This window comes from Tupaia chinensis, unplaced genomic scaffold, assembly GCF_000334495.1.
Source record: "Tupaia chinensis unplaced genomic scaffold, TupChi_1.0 Scaffold000357_1, whole genome shotgun sequence".
NCBI classification, from domain to species: Eukaryota; Metazoa; Chordata; class Mammalia; order Scandentia; family Tupaiidae; genus Tupaia; species Tupaia belangeri.
In genome coordinates, this window is record NW_006159853.1 from 735,380 (window position 1) to 751,456 (window position 16,077).

Sequence of the window (16,077 nt, forward strand, 5' to 3'; positions counted from 1 at the left end):
GTCCCCAAGACAATATCTAGCCTCAGTCTTCACTGGCTTCTGCTGCGCCCAAGCAGGAGCCAGGAATGATGGTGGGGGAAGAGCTGGACGCAGGGGAGTTCTGTGCACATGGAAGCAGTGGGGAGACAGTGGGGAGCTGGGAATCACAAAATGTTTTTCTTCAATCTTTCATTCACATATCAATTTTTCTTTAGAAAAAATAAAACTACTTCAGATATTAGCTAATTTATTTTATTTTATTCATTTTTTTTTGGAGAGGTTTTTGCTATAGGGCATGTGCACTTGCCAGAAAGACAGAGAGAGAGAAAGAGAAACAGAAAGTGAGAAATCACCCCCCAAGGAGGGATGGCCATGCCCAATCCTTTCTCCTCCATTCTCCTCTCAGGATCTTGGGCATGCACGCACACGTGCCCGGACTGAGTTTAAGCCATTGGATCCGGGACTCGAACCACGGTCGACTACATGGGAGTCCAGCGACATAGCCATTATGCTAACTGCTGGTCCCAGATATTTTCTATTTACTGACTTTTCAGAATGCAAGATACATTATCTCCAGTGATAGTATTTTCCTTGAGCCTCTACCCTTCCACATTGCTTTACTTTTAACATGTAAGCTTTAATTTCTCACTTTAGAAGTAATTTATAAATACATTCTCTATAAAAATAACAGAAGTTAGAAGCTCTTTTCACTTGTTTCTTTAGGCTCAGGAGTTATAATAGATCACAACTTTTATCCTGCTAGTATTAGCTATGAGTTACTCTGTTATCACCTCTCCAAATTTCCTTACTTGCTACTCACACTTTGGTAAATAATTCCTTTATTTAAATTAACTCTATGCTTTCTTTTCTGTAGAGAATCTGACGGAAAAACATAAATGTAAACACAAACACACATACCATATGCACATACTGAACACAAATACATACCCCAAAATTCCATAATAGATACATGGTGACACCAGAATTAATGGCATCAAGTCATTAAACAGAATTTTGTACACATGGGGTACAAGGTTTTCTGGGACCTTTGAAAGAAAAGTGTTAAATCAAAAGCAGGGCCAGTAGGTGGCATAGTGGTTAAGGTGCTGGACTCCCACATTGCTGACCACAATTTGAGTCCCAGACCTAACAACCTGAAACTCACATCAAGTGCATGTGTGTGCATGCCCAAAATCTCAAGAGAAGAATTTAGGAGAAGGGATTTCTGTGTGGCCATTATCCCTGGGAGGTAGGGTGATTTCTCACTTTTTGTCCTTTACTCTCTGTCTGCCTCTCCTGTGAGTACACATGCCCTAGAGCAAAAATCTCTGAAAGAAAAGAGAAGTCAAAAGCAAGCGATGAGTGAGAGGCCAGATAAAAAACAGGGCTAGGTAATATACAGAATTTATTTCATTCTGTGTTTCCATGTTAGCCTTAACTTTGTGAATGATAATTGCTATGATTTGAATGTATGTGTCCTCACAAAATTCACATGTTGGGACCTAAGACCCAATGTGATAGTACTAAGAGGTGAGGTCTTGAGACCAGCAGGTGTCATTGTGGTTAAGGCATATGACTGCCACATGGCCAAACATAGTTTGAGTCCCAGACCTTGTGGCTTGAAAATCAGACTGGGTACATGTTCATGTGCCCAAAATCCCAAGAGGAAAATGGAGGAGAAGGAATTGTGATGTATTCATCCTCTCTGGAGGGTGATTTCTCACTTTCCTTCTCACTGTCTCTGTGTCTCTCCCATGAGTGCAAAAGCCCTATGGCAAAAATAAGAGATATCTTTAGAATGTGATTAAGTTATAAGAGCTCTGACTTTATGAATGTGATCAGTACCCTTACAATAGTGCTCAAGGCTACTAGCTAGCTCTATTTGTCCTTCTCTTCTTCCACCATAAGAGGACACAGCAAAAAGTTGCCATTTGGAAGCAGATAGCAATCCTTCACTAGATACTAAATGTGGCAGTACCTAATCTTGGTCCTCCCAGCCTCCCCAACTGTGTGAAATAAATATGTATTCTTTATAAATTACAGTCTTGGGTATTTTGTTTTGGCAGCACAAATTAACTGAAGCAGACATATTTAGGAATAATTTTCTCCTGGTTAAATATGCTGTCTGAATTTTTTCTCCTCACTTGAGCTTGGTATTTAGAGATACCAGAGGAATAGAAATTGAGCCTATTATGATACTTTTGTCTTTCTTTATTGTGAGAGGTTTTTGCTATAGGGCGCCACTCGCTCTCCAGACAGACAGAGAGAGACAGAGAGACAGAAAGCGAGAAATCACCCCCCAGGGGGATGGCCACACTGCAATCCCTTCTCCTCCATTCTCCTCTCAGGATCTTGGGCACATGCACACGCGTCCGGCGTGAGTTTTAAGCCACCGGGTCCAGGATGCGAACTGCGGTCGACTACATGGGAGTCCAGCGACATAGCCATTACGCTAACTGCTAGTCCCAATACTTATGTCTTTATTCATACAATAAACAAGAGGGGTTTTTACTAGGCCAATGGTAGCATGAATGTAGAAGTAATTGCAGAGAGGAACCAGCAGTCAGTGTAATAGTTATATCACTGGACTCCCACGTGGTCTACCGCAGTTAGAGTCCCGGACCCAGTGGCTTAAACTCACACCAGGCGTGTGTGCGTGCATGCCTAATATCCTGAGAGGAGAATGGAGGAGAAGGGATTGCGGTGTGGCCATCCCCCCAGGGGGGGGATTTCTCGCTTTCTGTCTCTCTTGTCTCTCTCTGTCTGTTTGGTGAGCACACACGCCCTATAGCAAAAACCTCTCCAAAAAAAAGAAAGAAAGAAAGAAAGAGGGGCTGCTCCAGTTTGTACATAGCATATGTGTATATATATATATATATATATATATATTATGATACCAAAATATATTTTAGATAACTAAGTAAATGCTGCAATTAGTCCTGGCCACTGTTACTTTCCAACTAACTTTCCCCTTTCTCTTTTATTTCCTGTTGAAGTTTCCAGTGTGAGTAATTGAATGGATAGCAGGGCTCTTGTGTAGCCTGTAGAACATGGGTAGATGAGTACCTAACCAAAGTTGGGGTCGTGGAAAACAGTATTGCAGATGGTTAAGGAAAGATATCATAGTCCCAGTCAATGTGGTGCACATTCTGCAATGCTGGAAACCATATAGAAGATCAAGTTTCAGTTCCCAGAATGACTTATACCTGTGATCCTGGCTGGCTAGAAAATCTTGCTTGTACATGGCAGGGGGTGAATTATGGCATGAGATCCTGTTGAGGTCACTTGTCTCTTTATGTCTATCTCAGTAAACAGCAAAAATTAAGGGGAAAACGTAAGAAAAGAGAAAAGGAGATTTTACAAAGTGGTGCAGGCCCTGCATTTTGAGAGATTTTCATTTGAATTCTGTGCTTACCTTATGAATACTGCTTGACTTGGGCATGTCATTCTTTTAGCCTTTATTTCCTCACTGTTAAAATGGTGATGAGACTAAACTCTAATAGTTATTGTGCCCTTATTGCATATATAGTCTCTTATGTGGATATTATCATTTTATTTTTTCAACAATACTATAAGTAGATGATACCTTAAGTGATAATATTTTTTCTGCTTCTAACGTTGTAGCTAGTTCTATTCGATTAGAAAGACCTTCTAAATCTTTACATAGAATCCTCTGAGACCCTTCCACTCAATACCTTGGAATTTGGCTATATTATTTCATGTTATTCCTAGGTGAGAGGATAGGAATGTATGTTAGAAGGTGTTATCACTCTCTATTTTGTATTTAGGCTGTGTTCATCAAAAACTCTGGGGAGCACTTAAACAGCCAGAGGAGTTTAAAAAGTTATCTGGTGAGGTACCTGTCTTACTGATCTGGTGCTCACTTTTTCATGACTATATTTAGCCACATGTGAAATATAATAAATTATTTTGGACCACAGTGAAACTGATAGATTTCTATGGGAATGACAAGTGCTGAAGGAATGTCTCTCTTGGTGCTGGTGGTACAAAGACATCCTTTGGCCTAATAACTAGCTTCACTTGAATCATCTGCTATGAGAGGAAGTCATTGGGCCAAAGGAAATTATTATAGGTCAGGATTCTCAGTCTCTCTTGAGGGAGATGGGGTTTTCTATACATACTGACTTGGTAAAGTGTATAAGTTCACCATAATTTAAGGCTGGATCTCTGAGCATGTGTGTCCACTACTGCCCAACTCCCACAGTAGGTGCCCTCAAAATATTTTTTCATTTATACTTGATTCCACCACAAGTTGCTGCCTGGGCCAAGGTCCACAGAAATCATCTCATATCTGGTCACCCTCTTGGTCAGGGAGACATACAAAGAATTTGTTCCAAATGTCCTCAAAACCAGATCATTAGGAAATATGTGGCTGACCTCTCTTCTCACATTAAGATGGGGCCTGTCTCACTCAAACCTAGTTAGAAGCACCAAATGCTGTGGTCCTCCTCATAATTCCTGCTTTGATCCTCCTTGCTTTGGTCCTCCTCCTCATAATTCTTTCTTTACCTTCCTCACTTAACAATATGTAAAAATCCCACAATTTTTCCATTGAAATTAAAATTTTTGGAGTCAGTAAATTTCTCTTTGTCATTTTCTAGAAGTGTAAATGAATAGTTCTTTTTGGGAGGTAAAAGGTAATTTTCTTAGGGCAAGATCCTTAGCATAGTAGTTAAGCAGTATGCATAGGAATCAATCTCACATGGTTGTCTATGGTTCAAATCCTGTCATCAATGGAATGAAAAACATGCCAGGTATGTGTGTAAACATGCTCCAAATCCTAACACTATGAAGGAATAAAGGGAAAAGAATTACAGTGTGATATACCCCATAGGAGAGGTTCTCTCTCTCTCTCTCTCCTCTCTCTCACAAGCACATGCACCCTTTGGCAATAAAAAATATATTTTTAATTTTAAAATGTGATTTTCCTATGAAAACATTGGAGGAAGAGGAAAGATGGTTTGATGTAAAGGAGCCATTGGTTCTTTTGACTTTTCTTTTTGAGAATCAGTTTACCATTTAAATATAATTATGCCTACCTTCAAGAAATTGCTCATAGCATTTGCCACTTAATAACTCAAGTGGGCACTGAGAAAGTGGGAAATGAGAAAGTATAAAGTTTTCTCAGAAAGATTTTGATATTCATTTAAAATAATATAGTTATCTTGGTAGTATTTTAATTTTCCCCTACAAAATAAAACTACCAAGAATTCTGTTTAAAATGATTGAAGGGAGCTGGCAGGTGGCATGGTGATTAAGAGCACTGGACTCCCACATGGGCAACTATGGTTCGAGTCAAGGACTTGGCAACTTGCTCTCTCTCTCTCTCTCTCTCTTTCTCGCTCTCTCTCTCTCTGTCCCTCTCTGGTCAAATTAAAATAAGTAAAGAAATGGATAAAGTTAAATAAAATCTTTTTTAAAAAAAAAGATTGAAGATAGCCCACATTATTTAAACATTTGACATATGCTATCAGAACAGGATATTATTTTTTCTAATGTTTCCAAATTCCCAGGATTATGACTCTGCATTTATGTAAAATACTGAATTGACACTTTCAATTTCTGGTCTTCACAACATTCAATTAACAAAAGAACTGTTAGCAGAGTTGGTTTATTTTTATCAGTTTTTATATCTATAGGAGCGAACGAGTTTTTAAAACTAGTTGGATTATGCAGTTGGCTTTTAACCATTTAGCTTAAAGTAATATTTTGCCCTTCATTCAAATTCAAAATTCAGCCTTTCTGCCATAAAATAACATTTAATACTGGGCTCATAAGTTCTGAAAGGAAGGAAGATTAGCACGTATCTTTGTCTCAAAAAAAAAAAAACACAAAACAAAACAAAACAAAACAACAAAACAAACAAAAAAATCTGAGTACTTTTCCACTGTTGTGGCTTCCTTGAGTGGCAAAGAAAATTTAAATTCTAGAGTGCCTATTTTTTGTTCCTTTGTTTTCATTCGTATTCTATTTTATTTACATAGTAGGTTTTTTTTTTTTGAAAATCAAAAACATTTCACAAAATTGCTAATTATTGACATGATACCGAAAGCTTCTTTTTTTGGTTTACTTCTTAGTTCTCAAATAGGCAGAGGGAAAAGAAAACCCTAATCTAAACAACTTGAGTCTTTTTATTTCTGCAACAACTGTATTTTTGTTTAAGCTTCTCCTTCCAATCTCCATTGATCTTCTTTTATTATTTTAGGCTGAATTTCTTTGTATAAAAGAAAATCATCAGTATATAATTCATTGAAATAACGGAAACACTACAAATTGGGCTTCTTCTCCTGGCTCCTTTGGGCATAGAAATAGGAACAGATCCCTTGCTATTATTAGCTCTGTGTTACTGTACTATCTTTCTCCACCTTTTCTAAAACACTGTCCACCATTGTTTTGTTTTTCTTTTCAGGAGATGTTACCTAAACTTTATTAAAAGAAAAGAACAAGTTTAAATATAGAAAATGGACTAGCTCGATCTATACTTTCAAGTCCACATTCTTCATCTGAAGTATTGCATCAGGAACACTCCCAGCCCTGTCTGCATGTTTTTAAGCTCACAGTACACGGAATCAGATTCCTTTTAATTTTTTCCTTACTCAGAGCAGTCACACACAGTGGCCATTGACTCCAGAACCTCAGGCAGGGCCTTTTTCTTTTTCTATTTTTTAAAAATTTAATTTATTTATTTACTTTTTTTTTTTTATACATTCAATCACATTATTTAGCTTACAAAGTGAACATTTCAGTTAGGCCTGGCCAGAATGCCCAAGGCTTCTCCTTAATGAGAATTAATGCTGTCATGCTCTATGGATGGAAAAAAAGGCAAGAAAATAAAAGCACCTGGTACAGGTTTCATGAGATTCATTATATTCCAAACCTACTGCTGAATGCCATTTGTCCACTTTGTGGTTCAATTTGAAAAACTATTAGGTGTCTCCTGGGAACCAGCAGTTAGCGTAATAGCTATGTTGCTGGACTCCCACGTAGTCGACCGCAGTTCACGTCCCAGATCCGGTGGCTTAAAACTCAGGCCGGGCGCGTGTGCATGCATGCCCAAGATCCCGAGAGGAGAATGAAGGAGAAGGGATTGCGACGTGAACAACCCCTCTGGGGAGTGATTTCTCACTTTCTGTCTCTATGTCTCTCTCTCTGTCTGTCTGGCGAGCGCACGTACCCTATAGCAAAAACTTCTCCAAAAAAAAGAAAAAAAAAACTATTAGGTGCCCCCGAAGTTGATGCAACAGCAGTTCCCATGCGGCTACTTGTAGAGACTGACTTTTAGATATGAGGAAGCAAGTAGGGGTCACAGGCCAGTTGTTGGACGTTGATGCAGTCCTCCTTCTAGTAGGCCGAGCATTGTCTGATAAACACCTTTGCTTCAGGTGTTACCACTGACTTTGGTGGGAATAATACTTCAGTAACTTTAAGAATAGTATTTCCTTGTAGAATGTCTTACTGGGACTGGTTATGGCAAAAAGGCTTCCTTCCATAGAGACACTGGTAGAAGATCATGCCCACTGACCAGACATCAACTTTGAAATCTTTGGTGGTTCTTTCCCAACCACAAAACACTCTGGTGGTTAAATACCAGTAAGTACCAGCACCTCATGATGTCAGTTCCATGATATCCACTAAATTGTAGCTATCATTATCCATGATTTTGGAAAGACCAAAATCTGTAATTTTTACCTCTTCCCCCACTATACCATTTACTAAAAGAAGGTCATGGTGTATGATGGAAGGTTTTATTTTATATAAGTAGTTTAAAGCTTTCACAGTCTGCATGATAATAGACTGGGCCTCTTTCTCTGACATTAATTTGTGTTTCAAGTAGAAATCCAGATAATTTATCTCACAGTATTAGGATACTGTACAAAATAGTCAGTGTCCAGTGGAAGAGGATCATACAGCTTAACTATTCTGGGATAGTTCAATTCTTGGTTAATCTGATATTCTCTACATGCATGCTTGTGATAATTTCCCTTTTTTTTCATCTCTCTAGTTTTTATTTAACTGGTGAATTTTCACAGCTATATATCTTTGCTCTGTTAGGTCAAATGCCTTGTAAACTTTACTGAAACTTCCTCTACCCAAAAGATGAAAAAATAAATATCTGTCATTTAGTGTTGGATGATCTTTAAATTGTGAATTATTTTAATTATGAATCCTTTTTAGTTCTCTGATATGTAAATTTCTAACCCTTTCTAGCCTTTCCGGCTCTGCCTGGATCTTGGTTTCTTTCTTTTTAAGATGACCTGATCTGAGTTTGAAGATTTCTTCTTGTTCATGATATTCTGCTAATGTTAATGTTTCATTTTCAGCTCCTTGGTCTTGCTTTTCTGCTGTTTCTGCTCATTGTTGACTGCAGGAGTCTGACCCATGGCAGATGTTTCTGCTTTGCAAACATTTTCCATTGTATTTCTATCTCTTCCCTCTGTGAATTTATTCTTTCTTGTTGCTTGATAAGTTTCTGGAAAGCGTAACCATCTGTCCCTTGTTCAATAAAAGAGGCCCCATGCCAGGCAGTAGTAAAGTGGCCCAATCTCAAGTGGTCTTGCATGCTCTTATCTCTACATGCCATTTTCTCTTGTTTTGACTTTTCTATAAGGAGTTTCTTGTTCATTGTCACACATCTATTTAATCATTCCTTATATTTCTCTAGCATCTTTTGGTGTTTATCAATCTTCCATCTCAGATCACAGTGGCTCTTAATAATCTATTCTTCCTTCCTTCTTGAAGTCAGAATTCTTACTCTTTTCTATTGTGAGGTCAGACCGGGTCTGTCTAGGCTGAATGAAGATATGTTTTGAGCAGCAGCAGAATTGCTCGGTGTTGCCAGGTCCTGTAGAAGAGGGACTGTTCTGCTGAACTGAAACAAACGTGAAACAGAGGCCAGCTCCCCTTTGTGTCAGCTGTTCCGTGTCAAGCTGAGGTTTTGCTAGCATCACTGACATGAGGGTTGGCAAAGCAGATTGCTCCTCTGATGCCTCCTTTGCTGTGCTGCCATCTAAGCCATAAAGAGGCTGCTCCACTGGCCATTAAGTGATGTCATAATGAGGATCATGCAACTGGTGGAATATTTCTGCCAGGGCTGGTTCCTGGCCCTCTTTCCCCAGCAAACTCAAAGTGATCGCTAATTTTATGTACCCTAGAAGTACCTTTCCCTTGGCAAGGTTCATATGGTTCCGCTTTTATTTTCTGATTTCACTGGTAATTCTACTGTTTCTCAGGAATCTCTACTACTTTATCACTCAAGGACCCCATGGTACAAGAGCTCTGGCTGGAAGAGTTACTATTTAGTGGCCCTTGCATTTCCTGAGTGGGAAAGAATGGAATGTCCTAGGGGTGTAACCAATAGAAAAATGATTGAGAACAGCTGGTTGTACCAGTCTGGAAATCAAGCAGAGCTGTGGGCTAGAGATACAAATTTAAAAGTCCTCAGCACAGTGACATGTTTTAAAAACAAAGAAACTACCAATAGATGAGATTAAAGTATAAAAGGAAGACAGAGGACCCTGAAGCCTGAGCTCTGGGGCATTCCAATGTTTAGAGGCAGAGAACTGAGAAAAACTCAAAAGAGTGGAAGGCAAGTGAGGAGCATGTGCTTGGAGGAGGCAGCAGCCACGGTGATAAATGAAATCATGTGGGCGCTGAGAACTCAGTGGATTTAGCAATTTGGAAGTGATGTCCTTGGAAACACTAGCACAAGAAAACTGCTTCTAGAGTATTCCAATTAGAAACAATACCTTAATAAACACTTCTGTGAAGTTTTTTTGGGGGGGAATAGAATTTTCATACCCAAGATATATATCCTTAACATGGAGATAAATCGCCAATTTGTCCAAATGACCACATCGACTTACAGACAATGTGTGTATATTTAAACTATTATCTATGCTGAGAATGATCACTTATTCCTTACAAATTTGATAGGTAAAAATGTTATCTTGTTTTATTTTTGCATTTCTTTAGGGCTGAAGTTGGGTACTTTTTTTTTTTCATGTTACTAGTTATTGGTCTTTTCTTTTGGCTTTTTCTTGTCTCTATGTATTGATTAACAACATTTATGGTATGGTAACCCCTTTTTTTGATTTCTTATTTCTAAGCTTATAGTCTGGCTAGAACTGCTGAGAAGCAAAGAGAAACAGAACTATACTACAACATTCAGGTCTTTGGTTCCTATACTGTTTCCAAGTTCCCTTTCAAGCATGATTATTTTGTTAGTCCACTCTGCCCTCTCTCCCACATGAGAACAATCTGGTGACAGCATCTGCACCTCCTCAAACAGCCTGAGAGTACTAGCTCACAGGACTGAGTGAGCGGTCCTGCAAGTGCTCCCACCGAAGACTCCATGCTCAAATCTTTTATGAAAGGGGAACAAGTTGCTGTGGATCAAAATCCAGAGTATTTAACTATGTGCTCATTACACAGTGGGCACTCAGTAAATATCTGTGGAATAAACAAAGAGAGCTCCTCTTAAGTGAAAAGGAGGTACTTTTTAAGGCAACAAAACAACAAAAAGACAATTCCCTTATTATCTAAGGCTTTGCCTGGGAAAGTTAGATCTAAGATGAAAATTTAGTAAAAATCAATGACCAGGGAACCAGCAGTTAGCGTAATGGCTATGTCGCTGGACTCCCACATAGTCAACCGCAGTTCGCGTCCTGGACCTGGTGGCTTAAAACTCACGCCGGGCGCGTGTGCGTGCGTGCCCAAGATCCCGAGACGAGAATGGAGGAGAAGGGATTGCGGTGTGACCATCCCCTCTGGGGGGTGATTTCTCGCTTTCTGTCTCTATGTCTCTCCCTGTCTGTCTGGCGAGCGCACACGCCCAATAGCGAAAACCTCTCAAAAAAAATAAATAAAAATCAATGACCAATAAATTCACAATTACACACACACTCTCCAAAACAATGTAGAGAGAAGTGTAACATTCTCAACAGAAACTACTCCATTCCGCTGCCAGGCCTTCATACAGTAGCAGACAGGTCTTCTCCCACGTGCCCAGGTGCTTGTGCTCAATGGAGAGGGGGAGGGGGAGGGAACTCCCCCTAGTGGGGTATGCTCATGCCACAATCCCTTCTCCTCCCAGGACTTGGGATACATGACACATATGCACCTTTTCTCATGCTGCCAGGGCTGGGATTCAGATTGCAGAGTTTTTCATGTGAGATCTGGCTACCTTAACCTCTAGGCCACAGGAGTCAGCCCTCCCATTTTAAAAGTATGTGCTTTCTTTCTCACCCAGGGATAGAACTATACTGTCCTCACACAGAAAGTTTCCCCATTCCTTTATTTTTAAATTCTGTAAATTTTAGGTTATATTGGGGGACCAGCAAGTGGCATAGTGGTTAAGGTGCTGGACGCTCCCACATGGTGGACCATGGTTCAAGTCCTGGACCTGGTGGCTTACTTTCTCGCTTTTTCTCTTTCTCTCTCTGTATCTCTCTCTGGTCAAATTAAAATAAATGAATGAATGAATCAACAAATAATTAAATAAATAATTCTTTTAAAAAATTTTTAGGTTATATTTTGTCTTTGTGGTAAAGTTATAGAAACTGTTAAGAAAATATTCAAAATAATACATAACAAGTTCCTGGGTAATTATTTTGTTATTTATTTTTTCTTTCCTTAAGATGTCTAACATTTTCACTGCCTTTTCAAATGCAGTTGCATGTGGGTTAGTGACTGGTAGAATCCACAGAGGGGGTAAAAAAAAAAAAAAAGATTATAACCAAATAAAAAGAACCAAAAGAAGAGAAAAAATTTGAATCAGTGGGGACTTAGTTCTGAAAGCTGCCTGTAAAAATGGAACACTAGAGCACTTCTGTTCCATTACTTTACTTATTTATTTAATTTGCTGGAGGGTATGTGTGCTCACTTGAGCAGGACACAGCGAAAGAGAGAGAAAGTGAGAAGCACCCTCCACGAGGCGTGGTGAAACTACAATCCCTTTCCTCCCTTTCTTTTTTTGGGATTTTGGGCACACACACATGCACCCAGTATGCTTTTTAAGTTGCTGGGTCTGAGACTCGAACCACATGGTTGGTCATGTGGGCTCCAGCTACCGTAATCACTACACCACCAGCAGCTAGCTTTCTCTTATTGCATATCATCCTTGGCAACAAACAAATACCTGGTAGGGCACAGAAATCATGAAAAGTAACAACTTCGGATTCAATTCCTATCATAATTTGCTCTTCCAAGAAGGAGAAAGTATTACTAGTAAGCTGAAAGGAGCACTACTCCTGGGACATGGAGCCACACCAATGATCTGACAGTGTGAGAGGACAAGCACACTGAAAGCCCAAACACCACCCAGGAGAAATGTCCAGTAAGCGTGCCGCAGAATCTCTACCTAAACACTAAAAATGTGGTGACTTAAAATGTTACTTTACATAAGGGATGGCTAGAGCTTAAAGATTTTTAATTATACAATTATCTTGGTTGTAATAGAATCTGTACTTTCTTTACTACTTTGTCACTCTCAGATTACACTTTCCTCTCTATATGGTGCTCAGACCCTGACCAAGCAGTCTCGAGCCTGACTCAAAGAACTGAGTAAAAGTACAGAGTTCTGGAGCCAGGAGGTGGAATGGTGGTTATGGTACTGGTCTCCCTCATGGCCGACAACGGTTCAAGTCCTGGACCTGGCAGCTTGCTTTCCTCACTTTTTCTTTCTCTCATTTGTGAGCGTGCATGTCCTGCACCAAATTTTTTTAAATAATAAAAAGTAATAATGATAAATAAAATTTTAAAAATTATTCTTAAAAAAAGAAAAAAGTAAAATCTTTAAAGGAGATACAGAATTGGAATGTCATCAGATCACTACCAAAATAATCAATACAACTTTGTCAAGGAGCTCTAGGACAAGGACAGGATCTGAATAAACTTAGTCTTACTACTCACTGAAACAAAAGTGAAGCAGAGGCCAGCTCCTCTTTGTGCCAGCTGCTCCGTGTCAAGCCGAGGTTTTGCTAGCATCACTGACATGAGGGTTGGCAAAGCAGATTGCTCCTCTGATGCCTCCTTTGCTGTGCTGCCATCTAAGCCATAAAGAGGCTGCTCCACTGGCCATTAAGTGATGTCATAATGAGGATCATGCAACTGGTGGAATATTTCTGCCAGGGCTGGTTCCTGGCCCTCTTTCCCCAGCAAACTCAAAGTGATCGCTAATTTTATGTACCCTAGAAGTACCTTTCCCTTGGCAAGGTTCATATGGTTCCGCTTTTATTTTCTGATTTCACTGGTAATTCTACTTTTTCTCAGGAATCTCTACTACTTTATCACTCAAGGACCCCATGAAACAAGAGCTCTGGCTGGAAGAGTTACTATTTAGTGGCCCTTGCATTTCCTGAGTGGGAAAGAATGGAATGTCCTAGGGGTGTAACCAATAGAAAAATGATTGAGAACAGCTGGTATCAACAGTTTAAAGTCAGATAGGTATGAGACTGAGTTACGGAACCACTGTATGAAACTGGACAAATCACTTAAGTTCTATGAACTCGGTCTTCTCATCTTACTAATGCCAACTCCAGTAAATCTGGCCTCTATTGCTGCCATCATGGGTACAAGCATGTGATTCTTTCATCATTTCTACTGCTGCTGTCACTGTCTCAGCTGCTCCATGCACCTCCCCTCCCAGGAGGGGCCCCAACCCAACCTGGCTTGTGGACCACTCTGCTCTCCCCTGGTGAGGCCCAGGGTGAAGCCTGAGTGTCTCCTGAGTGTCACAACCCTATTCCCAAAAGTCCTTGTTGACATTTGGTTCCTGTCCACAGTATTGTAAAACATACTTTTATTAACTCAAGTGTGTTCTCTGCCTCCTGAGAAAATTCTGACTAATAAATACAAACATATGTATAGACAACTGATGCATAAATCACACTGAAACACACTTTCACTCACAGATTCACATATATTTAGAAATTAATGGAATCTAATTTTATGAGTTAATTTTATCTTCAACTGTATTTCTTCATTATTATTATTAATTATTTTCTGTTTAGCACTATCTTCTATAGCCAGTTACATGTATTAACAAACTTGTTACAGAATTAACAACCTTATACACATCTTTTTGTACATATACAGGAGCCAGCAGGTGGTGTGGTGATTAAGGTGCTGGATTCCCACATGAGAGACTGCGATTTGAGTCCTGAGCCTGGCAGCTTGAAAATTATGCTGGGTGTGTGTGTGTGCATGCCCAAAATGCTGAAACGAGAATGAAGAAGGGATTATGGCATGGCCAATCCCCCTGGGAGGTGATTTCTAACTTTCCTTCTGACTCTCTCTGACGAGCACATTCATCCTATAGAAAAAGAAACTAAAATAACAAAGGTCATATATGTATAAACATATACATATAGGATGGAACTGGTTTATTTTTAATTTTTCTTACCAAAAAATGCTACTCTATTCCATGCATTTTTTTTTTTACTTAAAGTACACTGTGAAAATCAATCCTTGTCAACCTATATAGGTATTTTTTTAAATGATTTCTTTAATAGTCTATGATATAAATGTATTATCATTTATTTATTGATTCTTTATTCATCAGCAATCATTTTTCCACGTTTTCTTGCACTTGACAAAATGTTGCAAACATTATTATTATATCTTTACATGTGTTTATATTTTTAGGGGTGTATTTCTAAAAGTGGGTTTTGAGGGTCAAACTAGATATATTGTTATTTTCATTAAATATCACCATATTGCTCTACAGTAAGAAAATCCCACCCTTCCATGAGCAACATGAGATATTCCTTTTTCCTGAATCCGTATCAGTTCTAGTTATCCTTACACTTTAAATTTTTTTCATGCAGGGAGGTTAAGATGCAACACTGCAAATAAAGTAACCTCATGAGATTTATGAAAAAAATACACCTAGTAAGTTAATGACTTTATAATTTAAAAAGAGGAATATAGGGCCAGCAGGTAGCTTAGAGGTTAAGGCGGCTGAATCCCATATTGCTGACTCCACAGTTCAAGTCCTGGGCCTGAGAACTTGAAAATCACATGAGGCATGTGTGCTCAAAATCCTGAGAAGAGAATGAAGGATAAAAAGGTTGTGGTGTGGTCATGTTATATGTAGATATTATGAACAGAGAGTCCCAATATGCCAACAAAGAGGACATATGACACATCAATCATTGTTACTAAGGATCTCAGCTAGACTCCTTGGTACCAAGAAAGGAAAGGTTATCTATGGTCATTCTTCCTTCTTGCCATTCTGCATTTGCACAGAGCAATTCACCCAGATGCTTGGTCAATATTCTGCTTCCCACTCAGAGAAATGAACTGACATGGACAAAATCATCCCTTTGTAGACACTCATACCTTCAAAGTCTACACTAAGCATACATAATCAAGTAATCAGATTCCTTATGTAAGCATAGGTAAAAGTTTATTTATTCAAACAAACAAACAAACAAAAAACCAGCTACAGTGACAGACTTTTCATCATAAATATTCATGACAAGATTGCAAAATAAAAGTAACAACCCCATTCTCAGTGCAATAGTCCTCCTCAGATAGCTGCCCATTCACACACCTTTTGGCATGGAGTATATTCTTTTTCTGTTAACAGATCTTCACTTTTCTATTAAAAGCTTCTCTTTTCTTATTTTGCTCATGTTTGTGGCTTCTTTCTGCATCTCAACACAGGTCTCTAACCTTACACACATGAAGCCAAAAAACTCAAGCATTTCTTACAGCCTAATTCAGCTTCCCTCCACACACAACAGCCACTTACTCTTAGGAGTGATTTCTCCCCATCCCTGTCTCTGTCTCTCTCCAGCAAGTAATAATATCTTTAACTGAACTAATATACAGTGCACTCATGCTGGGAAAATTCAAATAATGATAAATAGTGATTAAATGTATAAAATAATTAAATAAATAAATAAAATAAAATGAGTAAAATGTATAAAATAAGAACACAACAGTCACCCCACTTCCTTCTTCAGACCCCTGGCCTAAGGGACACTGAGGAACACCCCCAGCTCTACAGCCACCCTACTTCCATCTTCAGACCCTTGGCATAAAGGACACTGAAGCAGGGTCCCCCATCCCAGC

General features: G+C 39.1%; 2 pseudogenes; one reads left to right on the forward strand and one right to left on the reverse strand.

The window, feature by feature from the left end:
• Positions 1 to 5,529: 5,529 nt before the first annotated feature.
• Positions 5,530 to 9,209, reverse strand: LOC102475240 (serine/threonine-protein kinase tousled-like 2 pseudogene; annotated as a pseudogene).
• A 4,355-nt stretch (positions 9,210 to 13,564) lies between these two features.
• The window catches only part of LOC102475657 (ras-related protein Rab-5A pseudogene), a 5,952-nt pseudogene continuing 3,439 nt past the window's right edge, over positions 13,565 to 16,077 (forward strand).